The following is a 12,130-nucleotide window of genomic DNA, read 5'->3' as shown; positions in this document are numbered from 1 at the left end:
AATCCTTCCCTCTAAGATCAGGAACAAGACAAAGATGCCCACTATCATCCCTCCTATCTAACATAGTCTTAGAAGTACTTTCTCAAGCACTGAGGCAAGAACCAGACATGAAATGCACCCAAATAGGAAAGGAAGAAGTCAAAATTTCACTATTTGCAGATGACATGATCCTATACATAGAAAACCCTGAGAAGTCTACAACAAAGCTTCTAGAACTTATAAAAGAGTTCAGTAAAGTTGCAGGTTACAATATCAATGCAAAAAAATCAGTAGAATTTTTGTACACCAATAATGAGCAAGCTCAGAAGGAAATCAGGAATCAAATACCATTCAAAATAGTAAATAAAAAAATTAAATATCTTGGAGTAAATTTAACTAAAGTTGTAAAAAACTTATAAACAGAGAACTACACAAGACTGTTCAAGGAAATCAAAGAAGACCTAAATAAATGGAAGAATATTCCATGTTTATGGATAGGAAGACTAAATATTATTAAGATGTCTATCCCACCAACACTGATCTACAGATTCAATGCAATCCCAATAAAAATCAACACAGTATTCTTTAATGAACTAGAGAAACTAACTATGAAATTTATTTGGAAAGGAAAGAGGCCCCAAACAGCCAAAGACATATTGAAAAAGAAAAATGAAATTAGAGGAAACACACTACCAGACTTCAAAACATACTACAGAAGTCGCCTGAGGTGATCTCTGAAAATGGTTCGCTATTCCCTGGACCCAGAAAACCCCACAAAATCATGCAAATCAAGAGGTTCAAATCTTCGTGTTCACTTTAAGAACACCCGAGAAACTGCCGAGGCCATCAAGGGTATGCATATTCGAAAAGCCACCAAGTATCTGAAAGATGTCACTTTACAGAAGCAATGTGTGCCATTCTGTCGTTATAATGGTGGTGTTGGCAGGTGTGCCCAGGCTAAACAGTGGGGCTGGACACAGGGTTGGTGGCCCAAAAAGAGTGCTGAATTTTTGTTGCACATGCTTAAAAATGCAGAGAGTAATGCTGAACTTAAGGGTTTAGATGTAGATTCGCTGGTCATTGAGCACATCCAGGTGAACAAAGCCCCCAAGATGCGCTGGCATACTTACAGAGCCCATGGTCAGATTAACCCATACATGAGCTCCCCCTGCCACATTGAGATGATCCTTACTGAAAAAGAACAAATTGTTCCTAAACCAGAAGAGGAGGTTGCACAGAAGAAAAAGATATCCCAGAAGAAACTGAAGAAACAAAAACTTATGGCTCGGGAATAACTTAAGCATACAATAAATGCAAATAAAAGTTTAAAAAAAACATACTACAAAGCTACAGTAGTGAAAACTGCATGGTATTGGCAGAAGGATAGACACACTGACCAATGGAACCGAATTGAGAGTCCTGATATAGATAGATCCTCATATATACAGTCATATGGTATTTGGCAAGACCACCAAACTCTCTCAACAAAGGGTGCCTGGAGAACTGGATATATATATGTTAAAGAATGAAAGAGGATTAACAACTCACATCTTATAGAAAAATCAACTCAAGATGGATTAAAGACCTAAATATAGGAACCAAGACTGTAAAGACCTTGGAAAGCAGTGTCGGGAAGCAACTATAGGACTTTGTAATAGGAAATGGCTTCATGAACTTCACAGCAAAAGCACAAGCTGCAAAAGAACAAATAGATAAATGGGACTTACTCAAAATTAAAGCCTTCTAGACCTCAAAGGACTTTGTCAATAAAGTGAAAAGAGAGCCTACAAAATGGGAGAAAATATTTGGTAACCAAGTATCTGATAGGACACTTATATCTTGCATATATAAAAAACTCCTATATCTTAAAAATAAAGACAAACAGCCCATTTTAAAAATGGGGAAAAGACTTAAAAAGACACTTTTCCAAAGAAGATCTACAAATGGCTAAAAAACAAATGAAAAATGCTCAAAATCACTACCTATCACAGAAATGCAAATCAAAACATCAATGAGATACTATCTTATTCCCATAAGACTGGCAGCTATCAAAAAACAGAAGACTACAAATGCTAGAGAGGAAGTGGAGGAATGGGAACACTCATCCACTGCTGGTGGGAATGCAGAAGGACCCAGCCATTTTGGAAGGCAGTTTGGCAGCTTCTCAAAAAACTAGCTATAGATTTGCCGTATGACTCAGCAATTCCACTGTACATACAGAGCAACACCTATAGCAGTGATGAAAGGCAAAATGTCAAAAACAAAGATTTTTCATTTTTTCATTTTTTGATATCCCAATCTATTTTTCCTTTATTTGATTTTTCTAAATTAGTATGTATTCTATATCTAACCTTTAAATCCATCATTATATTCCATTTTATTATTAATGGAACCTGGCAATATATTGGGCTTCCTTTCTGAAGAAATTTTGGGCCACAGAGAGGTTCAACTAATGTGGGGGTGGAGCACTTGTGTGGGGTGTTATTGGTGGGGGCATATAGGTGGGAGGGAGTTTCCCAGGGTATGTATACAGAGTACATATAAAGGTTTGGATATTTTCATAGTGGTTTCAGTTGGAAATGACAGATGAGAGAGTGCCGTGTTCCTGACCAGGGGAGCTCTATCACATTTTCCAATGAAACAGCAACAATTCCCCAAGTGCAATGGCAAAGACCAATGAAGATGGATGATCCAATGATGAGTCCTTGATACTGATGGGTCCAATTATGAGCCTGTGTGCTTGAAATATGAAGTAGGCCTATAGATGTGGGGTGCCTAAGAGTTACCTCCTGAGAGCCTCCATATTGCTCAAATGTGACCACTCTCTAAACCAAACTCAGCATGTATATGTATTGCCTTCCCCCCAAAGTGGGACATGGCTCTCAGGGATGAGCCTCCCTGGCACCAAGGGATTACTACCAAGCACCAGCTGAAGATGTAACTAGAAAATGACCTTGAAGAAAGAGGTCAACTCAGACCAGCAGAATACCTCAGTCTAGATGTAATATCAGGTGTTAAAAACTGCTTTTTGACTTTTGATAAAAGGGGGAAATAGAAAGGATAAGTGAGTTGATATGGCTATGAGTCTCCAAAAGAGTTGGGAGGTGTCAGAGGGGTTATGCTTATACATGCCTCAGCAGGGTACCAGAGACAGCCAAGGTAGATGGAAACCCAGGTGCTGCTTCTCCTGAGGGCTACAGAGACCCATAGGTTATATGGTCATGGCATATGGCTCTGGTTTTCAGGGTCATGTCAGTTGACCATACTTTGGAGTTTGTGTTCCTGAGTGTGATGGAGTTGGACTCAGATATGACCTTTCTACACTTGTCTTCTGTTACTTTTACCAGACCTGTGGTTGGTGTTGTGTTGGTGTATACTCAGGAGACCTGAATCTCTGGACTGTCCATGTGATGACCAGGTCCTGGGCCTCAGCAGACTTGCAGCTCCTACCCTCTGGTTTCTTTGACTTACCCTGGCCAGCTGACAGGGAGGTGAAGAGGGTCAACCACCACACCAGGGAGCCAAGAGTGCCTACAGCTGCAAGCAGGAGAATTGCAACCATCATCCATATGGAATCTAAGCTCCCTCTTGATGTAGAGGGTGACTGGGCATAACCATTCCAGGGTCCACAGGATGGAGGAATAGACTATTGATTAGAGTGGACTTACTGGTGTTCTTCTGGGGAACTATTGTTATTAATAAGGGAAGAAACTGTAGTAGTGATGTGGAGAGGGTGGCCGTGGTGGCTGCTGAAGGTCAGGAGAGGGAAGAAAAGATATGGTGTGGAGGAATTTTCAGGATTTGGAGTTGACCTACGTGGACTGGGGGTGAGTCTGGACTACAATGTAGACCACAGTCCATGTGGTGCAGCAGTGTTCCAGAATGTATTTGCCAGTTGCAGTGGATGTTCTGCAAGGATGGAAGAGGTTGTTGATGTGGGAGATGTGGGATGGGTGGGGTGGGGGTCTATGGGGACCTAATATTTTTTTTATTGTAACATTTAAAAGAAAATAGAAGCAAGATGGCATCTGAGTGAGTGTACCTCATAATCTCTCTTGCAAAGAAGTGCTGAGTATGGTTGGAGTCTGCTGGACTGGGCTGTTTCAGGTGTTTGTAGGGCAGGAGGTGTCTGGACATCGATTTGGTGAGGCGGTGACAGAGAAGATTCTTGCAAGAGGAAGAATTTTGAGTCTCTAGCATGGAGGTCAGAGGTTGTGGGAGGGACCCTTCCCCCTGGGACTGGCAATTCCTGAAGGCTTTGCTGTACTGAGGTGTTCCCAAGCCCTGAGCGGGCTGTTTCAGGGGCTTGCAGGGCAGGAAGTGCCTGGATGTTGATTTGGGGAGACAGTGACAGAAGAGATTCTTGCAAGAGGTGGAACTTTCAGTTTCTGACATGAAGGTCAGAGGTTGTGGGCGGGACCCCTCGCCCTAGGGCTGGCAGCCCGTCAACAGCATCCCTGAGATCTTTGTTGTGCAGTGGCACTCTCAAACCCTGAGTGGGTTGTTTCAGGGGCTTGCAGGACAGGAGGTATGTGGATGTCGATTTGGTGAGACAGTGACAGAAGAGATTCTTGTGAGAGGTGGAATTTTGGGTTTCTGACACAGAGGTCAGAGGTTGTGGGTGCGACCCCTCCCCATAGAGCTGGCACCCACCTCTGGGGATCCCTGAAGGCTGTGTTGTGCTGTGGTGCTCCCAGGCCCCCTGTTAACCAGATGTGTGGTTCCCAGTTCTGTGTCCCCTAAACCCTGTTGGCCCACATTCCAGAGACTCACACACCTTGAGTCTGCAATATCACAGACTTCACATTCCTGAATCCTCTGCACCCTGAGGTCCGTCTGAGGTCCTTGATTACCCTAGCCCTCAGCATTGTGTTTTTTTTCTCTCTCTCTCTCTCCTTGAACATGGAGGAATATACCAGCTGTCTCGGGGACAGTCTAGGAAGAAAGGAGAGGTGAATCTGCTGAAAAACCCCAATTTACCTAAACGTCCCATGATAGGAAACTTGGTGTGGGAGAAGGTGGAGTCAGAAAATCAATTAGACCTCTCCTAGCACACCTAAGGGGGAGGGACTCTAGGAGGTGATATCCAAGCTTCCAGGAACATATTTGGGGTTTCTGGTGAGGTGTAGGAGCTCTCACACTGGAAATAAAGAGTCAGTCTTCTGTGTTGAGTTGGTTCAACAAGGACCTACTTAAATCTTCTACTGGACCTCTCAGGCAGCTTTCCTGCTGTCCTGGGAGAAAGAACTGGGGAAAGGAGAAAGGGGGAAGGTCAGATCCCTAAGTGTATTACTTAACAGCAAAGAGGATTCCTACCTTAAAACATTGGTTCTTTTTTTTTTTTTTTTTGTCTTGCTTGCTAATATTGCATTATCTCCTAGTCTTTTCTCCCGTTTTATTCCCCAAGGTCTTTTTTCATTTATTTAGTTTTTTTCCTCTTTTTCTTTTTCTTGCTTGTTTCAGCCCATTTTATTTGCCCACCCCCTTTATCTATTCTCTCTTTCTCTTTTCTCTCCTTTTCTTCTTATTTTATTTTATTTATATAATAGGTGCTGCAGGGAGCAATTCCCACTTGCTGTGTTTCCTCATCCTCCATTTCCTCTTTTCCATGTGTATTGATTTTGGCCACCTATTCTATACCTTTTCCCCCACATCTTTCTATCCTCCCTCATCTACTCTTTCTCTTACATTCCACCTGTCAAATTGTCTAACTTTAATTTCTAATACCTTTTTTCTGTTTTCTGTCTTTTATCCACTCTTGATATAACTGGCTTTCTTTTCTCTTTCCCTCTCTCATTAAAACACTGGCTTTTTAATTCATACTATATTCCCCCCATATTCAGTTGACTGTCTCATTATAGGTACTCTACTTATTGCTAAAACTCTACACAACTTACATGAGTCTAATATCCATTTTCCCAGATCTCACATTATTGCTCTGTTAACATTTATTACCAATACTACTTTATACATTTTCTTTTCTTACTCATTTTGCTTTCCCTGGCCATAATATTTTCTTCAAAGTGAACTTAGCCAGGAACAGGAAAATTAGAGTATGAAGAACAAAGTGACAAAGAGAAGATATAACACTTATGCATGAACAAAAACTAATTAATCCCCAAGACTAGACAAAGAAGCTAAGGAACTTATTAAACCCGTCAAGATAAAAGGATGACCAGACAACAACAAAAAAACTACAAACCAAACCAGTAATCAGGAAAACATGGCTGAATCCAATGAACAAACTAAATGCCAGGAAGGAAGCCGAACATTGGACAAGTAATTAAAGATTTCAAAACATATATTAGAGACCACTTTAATGAAATAAAGAAAGAGATTAACACTATGAAGAAGACAATTGGAGAGGAAATTGCAGACATATACAAAAAGATAACAGATATGATGGAGAGGAACACCACAGTTCAAGAAATCAAAAATACACTCTCAGCAAATAGAAGCAGATTACAAGAGGCAGAGGAGAGATTTAGTGACATGGAAGACATTACATTTGAAATCAAACAGATAGTAGAACTGATCGATAAAAAGATAGAAAAAATCCAGCTAGGACTTAGGGACTTGAATGGCAATGCAAAATGCACAAACATACATATTATAGGCATCCCAGAAGGAGAAGAGAATGGAAAGGGGACAGAAGGGGTGCTGCAGGAAATAATGGCTGGAAACATCCCAAGTCTACTGAGAGAGATAGATATACATGTCCAGGAAGCACAACACACCCCAAACACCATAAACACCAACAGGCCCACTCCACCACATATACTTGTCAAATTATCCAATGCTCAAGACAAAGAGAAAATTCTAAAAGCAGCAAGAGAAAAGAAAACCAAAACATACAAGGGAGGCTACATAAGATTAAGTGCTGATTTCTCATCTGAAACCATGAAGGCAAGAAGGCAGTGGTATGATATAGTCAAGGTATTAAAAGAAAAAAATTTCCAACCAAGAATACTCTACCCAGCTAAACTAGCATTCAAAAATGATGGAGAGTTCAAAATATTCAGATAAACAGAAATTAAAAGAGTATACCAACAAGAACACTGCCCTTCAAGAAATACTAAATGGAGTTCTGCAGGAAGAAAGGAAAAAGCAGGACAGGAAGAGATGGAGGAGAGGGGAAGACCAACAAAAAAGACAAAAAGAGAAGGAAAAACACAAACAAAATATGACAAACACAATCCAAACAAAATATGGCTAACATAAATAATTTCTTGAAAGTAATAACACTGAATGTCAATGGATTAAACTCACCTATCAAAAGATTCAGACTGGGACATTGGATAAGGAAATATGACCCATCTATATGCTGTCTACAAGAGACACATCTTAGATCCAGAGACTCATGGAGGTTGAAGGTGAATGGTAGGAAAACAATCTTACAAGCAAACAATAACCAAAAAAAGGCAGAAGTAGCTATATTAATATCAGACAAAATAGACTTTAAATGTGAAATAATTGTGAGAGACAAAGAAGGCTACTACATATTAGTGAAAGGGATAATCTTTCAAAAAGAAAGAAAATCATAAATATTTATGCTCCTAACAAGGGCACCTCCAAATATGTGGGGAAAAGACTGGAAAAACTAAGTGAAAGAATAGATGACTCTACAATTATAGTGGGAGACTTTAATACACCACTATCAACTTTGGACAGAACATTTCAAAAGAGAATCAATAAAAAAAAAACCTTGGAAGAGTATATTAGAGGAGCAGGACCTAATGGACAAACACATATAGATCATTACACCTGAATACAGCAGGATATACATTTTTCTCAAGGCACATGGATCATTCTCCAAGACACACCTTATGCTAGGCCACGAAGAAAGGCTCAATGAATTCAGAAAGATCAAAATCATACAAAATAATATCTCTGAGCACAGGGGAGCAAAACTGGAAATCTGCAAGGGCCAGATTTCACATGAAGATATGGAAAATAAACAGCACAATCTTAGAAAAACAGTGGGTCAATGAGGAAATCTCAGAAGAAATTAATACCTACCTTGAAAGTAATGAAAATAATAACATAACATACCAAAACTTATGGGATGCAGCAAAAGCAGTATTGAGAGGGAAATTTATACCCATAAATTCACACATCAAAAAAGAAGAGCAAATATTGAAGAACTAACTGCACATTGGAGGAATTAGTAAAAAAACAAAAACAAAATAACCCTGCAGGAAGAAGAAAGAAAGAAATAGCAAAGATAAGAGCAGAGCTAAATGAAATAAAAAATAAGAAAGCACTTGAAAAGATAAACAAAAGAAAGAATGGTTCTTTGAGAAGATCAATAAAATTGACAAAACCTTGAGTAGACTAACAAAGAAAAAAAAAGAGAAGATGAAAATACACAAAATAAGAAATGAGAAAGGAGATATCACCACTGACCCCACAGAAATAAAGTCTATCATAATAGGATACTTTGAAAAACCATATTCCAATAAACATGACAATTCAGAGGAAGTGCACAAATTCCTAGAAACACATAAGCAGCCTATATTGACGAAATAAGAAATTGATGATCTCAACAAGCCAATCACAAGTAAAGAGATAGAATCAGTCATTATAAACCTTCCAAATAAGAAGAGCCCAGGGCCAGATGGCTTCATAGGTGAATTCTTCAAAACATTCCAGAAAGAACTAACACCAATCCTGCTGAAATTCTTCTGAAAAATCAAAACAAAAGGAACATTGCCTAACTCATTCTATGATGCCAACATTACCCTAGTACCAAAGTCAGACAAAGACACCACAAGAAAAGAACATTACAGGCCAATTTCTCTAATGAACCTAGATGCAAAATTACTTAACAAAATACTTGCTAATCATATTCAACAACACATTAAATGAATTATACACCATGACCAAGTGGGATTCATTCCAGGTATGCAAGGATGGTTCAACATAAGAAAATCAATCAATGTAATGCACCATATAACAGATTGAAGGGAAAAAATCACATGATTTTATCTATAGATGCAGAAAAAGCATTTGACAAAACACAGTACACTTGATAAAAACACTGCAAAACATCGGAATACAAGGAAATTTTCTGAACATGATAAAGAGTATATATGAAAAACCCACAGCCAACATCATTTACAAAGATGAAATCGTCAATCCTTCCCTCTAAGATCTGGAACAAGACAAAGATGCCCACTCTCATCTCTTCTATTTAACATTGTATTAGAAGTACTTGCTTGAGCACTGAGGCAAGAACCAGGTATAAAAAGCATTCAAATTGGAAAGGAAGAAGTCAAAATTTCACTATTTGCAGATGACATGATCCTATACATAGAAAACTCTGAGAGGTCTACAATAAAGCTTGTAGAACTCATAAATGAGTTTAGTAAAGTCACAGGTTATAAGATCAATGCGCAAAAATCAGTAGCATTTCTGTACACCAATAATGAGCAAGATCAGGAGGAAATCAAGAAACAAATACCATTTACAATAGTCAATAAAAAAATCAAATACCTAGGAATAAATTTAACTAAAGATGTAAAAAACTTATATGCAGAGAACTACTCAACACTGTTCAAGGAAATCAAAGAATACCAAAATAAATGGAAAGATATTCCCTGTTCATGGATGGGAAGGCTAAATATTATTAAGATGTCTATCCTACCAAAACGGATCTACACATTCAATGCAATCCCAATGAAAAGCAACACAAAATTCTTTAAGGAACAAGAAAAACTAGCTATGAAAGGAAACTAGCTATGGAAAGGAAAGAGGCCCCGAATAGCCAAAGACATATTGAAAAAGAAAAATGAAATTGGAGGAATCACACTACCTGACTTCAAAACATACTACAAATCTACAGCAGTGAAAACAGCATGGTATTGGCATAAGGAGAGACACACAGGCCAATGGAACTGAAGTGAAAGTTCTGATATAGATCCTCATATATATAGCGATATAATATTCGATAAAGCTACCAAACCCTCTTAACTGGGAGAAAATGGACTATTCAACAAATGGTGCCTGGAGAACTGGATATCCATATGTAAAAGAATGAAAGAGGATTACCATCTTACACCTTATACAAAGATCAACTCAAGATGGATCAAAGACCTAAATATAAGAGCCAAGACCATAAAGACTTTGGAAAGCAGTGTAGGGAAGCATCTACAAGACCTTGTAATAGGAAATGGCTTCATGAACTTCACACTAAAAGCATGAACAGCAAAAGAACAAATAGATAAATGGGACTTCCTCAAAATTAAAGCCTTCTGCACCTCAAAGGAGTTTGTATATACCCAGCAGAAGTGAAACAAGGACACAAAATGATATATGCACACCAATGTTTATAGCAACATTGTTCACTATCACCAAAAGTTGGAATCAACCTAAATGCCCATCAACAGATGAATGGATAAATAAAATGTGATATATACATACAATAGAATACTACTCAGCTTTAAGAACAAATACACTACAAACACACATGATAACATAGATGAATCTTGAGAACCTTATGTTGAGTGAAGCAACCCAGGCATTGAAGGACAAATACTACATGACCTCAATTATATGAAATAAGTAAACCAAGCTGCCTCAGAGAGCTAGAGGCTGGAAGATAGGCTTACAGGAAATTGGGGGGTAGAGGAAGGATGCAAGCTGACATCTAAATGGGTGAAATATATGAGAAGCTGGAGGTAAGTATGTGTACAAGGAAGGGATAAAATGGGGGCATAGGGTTACATTTGGGTGGGGCTTTGTGGGCTTGAGGGGGGCTAGGGATGGGTGGATGGGTAATACTGCCCATGAAATTGGGGGAAGGGTGGGGCAACATATGAACATAGGAGATTGTCAGGTGTTCATTGAGAGTATAATGCTGGGAAAACCTTTTCAAAAATATAATATGGAAAGTTACCTGCTTAAGATACTTAAAGGGGATTATCTGATGTAGGGATCACTACCAAGTACCAGCTGATGATGTAACTAGAAAATGACCTTGAATAAAAGGTTCAACTTGGACCAGCAGAATATCCCTGTCTACATATAATAACAGGAGTTAAAAATGCTTTTTGACCTAAGTCAAGGGGGAAACGGAAAGGACAAATGAGTTTATATGGCTATGAGTCTCTAAAAAAAGTCTGGAGGTTATCAGAGGGGTTGCCCTTATGCACACCTGAGCAGAGTATCAGAGACAGATAAAGTAGATACAACCCCAGGTATTGGTTCTTCTGAGGGCTACAGAGACCCACAGGTTGTATGGTTATGGCAGATGGAGTTCACTGCCATGTCAGTTGGCCCTTCTTTGGAGTTGGTGTTTTGTGTGATGGAGCTGGACTCAGATGTAATCTCTTTTCACAAGCCTTTCCTGTTACTTCACCAGAATTGTAGTTGGTGCTGGGGTTTAAGATATATCTAGGGGATCTGAATATCTAGACTGACCAAATGATAGTCAAGCCCTGAGTCTCACAGACTTCAGCTCCTACACTCTTATTTATTGGACTTACTCCACTCAGCTAACATAGAGTTGAAGAATGTCAACCAATCCAAGATCCACTGGATGGAGGAATAGAGTAAAGATTAGAGTGGACTTACTGATATTCTATTCATGAACTATTGTGGTTAGTAATTGAAGAAAATGTGGCATTGGTGTGGAAAAAGTGGCCCTGGTGGCTGCTGGGTGTGGGGAATGGGAGGAAAAGATGAGATGTGGAGGCATTTTCAGGACTTGGAGTTGTCCTGGGTGGTGCTGCAGGGACAATTACTGGACATTGTAGATCCTCACATGTCCCACTGAATGGAACGTGGGAGGATGTGGGCTATGATGTGGACCATTGACCATGATGTGCAGCGATGCTCAGAGATGTATTCACCAAATGCAATGAATATGTCATGATGATGGAGGAGAATGTTGCTAAGGGGAGAGTAGCAGAGTGAGGGGGGTGGGGGGTAACATGGGGACCTCATATTTTTGAAATATTAATTAATTAATTTTTTAAAAAGCAGAAAATATAATTAGTTCATTCACGAACAATGTGTCAAGCACCTGGTTAACTGTTTATAATCCTAATTCCTAATGGTTTTTTTCTGTTTTTTTTTTCCATTTGAGAGGATCACTTTTAACATTTTATATTGTGGTAACATATACAACACCATCCCAGGGGCCACAGGA

At 39.2% G+C, this 12,130-nt stretch overlaps 1 pseudogene; it reads left to right on the top strand.

Annotated features, from left to right (window-relative positions):
* Window positions 1-694: 694 nt before the first annotated feature.
* On the top strand, window positions 695-1,280 carry LOC101446880 (large ribosomal subunit protein uL22 pseudogene; annotated as a pseudogene).
* Window positions 1,281-12,130: the final 10,850 nt, after the last annotated feature.

This window comes from Dasypus novemcinctus, chromosome 19 (genome assembly GCF_030445035.2).
Source record: "Dasypus novemcinctus isolate mDasNov1 chromosome 19, mDasNov1.1.hap2, whole genome shotgun sequence".
Classification (NCBI taxonomy): domain Eukaryota; kingdom Metazoa; phylum Chordata; class Mammalia; order Cingulata; family Dasypodidae; genus Dasypus; species Dasypus novemcinctus.
The sequence above is the reverse complement of the archived record's forward strand: the minus strand, read 5'-3'. Positions and strand labels throughout refer to the sequence as shown.